This window comes from Octopus bimaculoides, chromosome 24, assembly GCF_001194135.2.
Source record: "Octopus bimaculoides isolate UCB-OBI-ISO-001 chromosome 24, ASM119413v2, whole genome shotgun sequence".
In the NCBI taxonomy this organism is placed as follows: Eukaryota; Metazoa; Mollusca; class Cephalopoda; order Octopoda; family Octopodidae; genus Octopus; species Octopus bimaculoides.
Window position 1 is genome coordinate 22,038,668 of NC_069004.1, and position 3,617 is coordinate 22,042,284.

General features: G+C 38.1%; 1 protein-coding gene and 1 pseudogene across 3 annotated transcripts in view; one reads left to right on the top strand and one right to left on the bottom strand.

Moving 5' to 3' along the window:
* The window catches only part of LOC106880220 (ELKS/Rab6-interacting/CAST family member 1), a 301,414-nt gene that overhangs the window by 17,799 nt on the left and 279,998 nt on the right, over positions 1-3,617 (bottom strand). The gene's annotated exons all lie outside the window — the stretch shown is intronic.
* Positions 1,020-1,138, top strand: LOC128250738 (5S ribosomal RNA; annotated as a pseudogene).

The window sequence follows — 3,617 nt, forward strand, 5'->3', positions numbered from 1 at the left end:
TATATATATATTTATATATATATATATATATAAATTTATCTATCTATCTATTTATTTATATTTGTGTGTGTGTACACACACAGATGTTTATGAGAAATAGGTAGAGCATTGACAGAAAGCAAGATCATAATAATTATTATGACCTTGTTTTCTCTGCCTCTCTTCTTTCAAACTTTCTTCTATACCTTACACTAGTAGTAGATCAAAGCTCTCTACTAAGGCTATACCTCATTCTCCCTCTGATGATGGAATAGATTGCTACCATAAGATTGGCTGCCAATTGGTTTCATGGAAATGCACCATCTGCACATCTATTCTTGAAACAGATGTAAGAGACTATCTGCACACCTTATTGCTTCTTTCCTCCTTCTGATCTATACTCATAATTAATATATATAAATATCATAGTCTAACCTGATACGAGTTGTTTCTCTGTTTATATTTTTATTCTATTATATACATACCAGCTAAATTGAAAACCTGTTTACAGTCAATTGTTATTGGACACCTGTAACATGCATGCTTTCAGTGTTAAGAGTTGGGGACAGCAAGTCAACCTGAGCACTAACTGTATGTACATATTACCTTACATCATCAGATGTAATATTACCTGAATTATATGTGTGTGTGTGTGTGTGTGTGCCCAGGGTGAAGAGGGTGGCTGCTGGAAGACCCTATGTTTGGCAGCAGGACTCTGTACCATGCCTCACAAGCTGGAGAATTCAGTCATGGCTGCTGTCAAACAATTTCTGTGCCCACGTCACCCCTAACTCCCTACACTGCAACCCCCTTGATTATTATGTGTGGGGTGCAGTTGAGCAAGAGACCAACAAAACTTGTAACATCAAAGTTGAATTGAAGGCAAGGATTATGGCAGCATTCAACAACTTAAACAAGGAGACAGTCCAGAAGAGTTGCAGGAGATTCTGAAGTCGTCTGGAGACTGTGGTTGAAGCCAATGGCAATTTTATTGAATAAATCTACTCTTTAGCATTTCAAGATATTTTTATGTAATTAAGGCTTACGGCCATATCATGTTGAGAGCACTGGTTCTTGTCCGATCACCGAAGTTAAGCAATGTCAAGCCTAGTGAGTACTTAGATGGGTGACCGCTTGGGAAACCTAGGTGCTGTAAACATCACACACATAGGTATAGGAGTGGCTGTGTGGTAAGTAGCTTGCTTACAAACCACATGGTTCCTGGTTCAGTCCCACTGCATGGCACCTTGGGCAAGTGTCTTCAACTATAGCCTTGGGCCAACCAAAGCCTTGTGAGTGGATATGGTAAATGGAAACTGAAAGAAGCCCGTCGTATATATGTATATATATGTGTGTGTGTGTGTGTGTGTGTGTGTGTGTGTGTATGTTTGTGTGTCTGTGTTTGTCCCCCCAACATCGCTTGACAACCGATGCTGTTGTGTTTATGTCCCTGTAATTTAGCAGTTCGGCAAAAGAGGCCGATAGAATAAGTACTAGGATTACAAAGAATAAGTCCTGGGGTTGATTTGCTCGACTAAAGGCGGTGCTCCAGCATGGCCACAGTCAAATGAATGAAACAAGTAAAAAAAAGTAAAAGAGTATATATACCTGTTAAAATGAGATGTCAGTGTTATTTTTATTTTTGCGCAATTTAGACAACAGTTTATTCACCGCACCCTGTATATGTGTGTGTGTGTGTATGTATAAATATACCTCTTGGGCATCAGCAGGCTTGCAACAGACATGGACATCTCCCTTCATAAATCTATGTGTATGTGCGTGTGTATATGTGTGTGTGTGTATGTATGTATGTATGAGCTTTTGCTGAACAACCTTCACAAATCATTTGTTTATAGTGATCAAATGTATGTGCTGCACGTTAGCTCACTCCCTCCATCAAATCAACGCTGCCTTAACAGGTGCATGGTGTGTACCATCTGTCAGATGTCAAAGTGATTGCAGAGCAACGTGAGATGAAGTGTTTTGCTCAAGAACACAACACACTACCTGGTCTAGGAATTGAAACCATGATCCCATGATTGTGAGTGGAACACCCTAATCACTATGCCATGCATCTTCACAAAATATATCTTTAAAATGTTATACGCACTGATATTTTAATTTAAGGTTGTTTCAAACGTGTATATTAATTTAATTCTAGTCTGGCTAGCTTTCAAACAAATCAGTATATTTTTATTTATCAATTTCTTTATGGGAACAAGTATTTTTGGACAAGCTCAAAATATCCAGGGTATTTGTCCCTGAGGAAACCAAATCATGTTGAAACACTAGTGATGTTTCTCTGAGACAAAATATTAATGTTAGCATCATTTTCTCTTTGTATACACATTATAAATGTTAGACACACTGGTATATATAAATATATATATATATTATGGTACTCTGTCAGTTACGATGATGAGGGTTCCAGTTGATCTGATCAATGGAACAGCCTGTTTGTGAAATTAACGTGCAAGTGGCTGAGCACTCCACAGACACGTGTACCCTTAACGTAATTCTCAGGGAGATTCAGTGTGACACTGAGTGTGACAAGGCTAGCCCTTTGAAATACAGGCACAGCAGAAACAGGAAATAAAAGTGAGAGAAAGTTGTGGTGAAAGAGTACAGTAGGGTTTGCCACTACCCACTGTTAAGCCTTGCGCTCAATAAACACTCACAACGCCCGGTCTGGGAATTGAAACCACAATCCCACAACCGCAAGTCCACTTCTTTATCTTACAGCTGTTTCTGCTATATGATGCAATAGACTCATATTTGACAACTGACAAGGAATTAGCAAAGCTGTATGTGTGAATTTTCCATTTGCTGTGTTTCTATTTAAACTTTTGGTATACATACATACACACATACATACATGCACACAACTATTTAGTATTAAATTTGATGACATCTCAAGAAAATGCTGTTATCAAAAATACTAAATAAAGTATAATTTAACTTATTACTTTCTTCACAGGAAATAAGAGAGGGTGAAAAGAAGAGAGAGAAGAGAAGGAGAGAGAGAAAGAGAAAAAAGTCAAAGAAGGTGAGATTGAGAGAGGAAAGGGATTATCAGTAGAGACAGAATGAGAAATGAGAGAGAGAGAGAGACAGAGAGAAGAGCAGGTGGAGTTGGTATGAAAGAATATGATGAAGGAAAAGAAATAGTGGGAGGTAGAGAAGGGGGGATGGGGTCGGGGGGTTATATGCAAAACAGAGTTTTTTTTTAAAAAACAATAATAAAGATAAATATATATATATTGAGTCAAACTAAATGATTGCTACCTGTGCATTGCTGCATGTTACACAGCATTGCAATATTTAGTAGTAGTAATAGTATTATTATTATTATTAGTAGTAGTAGTAGTGGTAGTAGTAGTAGTAGTGGGTGGTGGTAGTGGTGGGAGAAGGTGACACAGATAAAGTGAAGACAGTTTAAGGGAGGACATGCAGTGCAAGTTTAAATTGGGAGGAAAAAAAAACTCAAATGACGAATTGGGGGTAAATTGTCGTTTAAATCAAGGATGCTTCTAAGCTTGTTTAATACAGAGTAGTTGTTAGAAAGAGAGAGAGAGAGAGAGAGAGAGAGAGAGAGAGAGAGAGAGAGAGAGAGAGAGAGAGAGAGAGAGAGAGAGAGA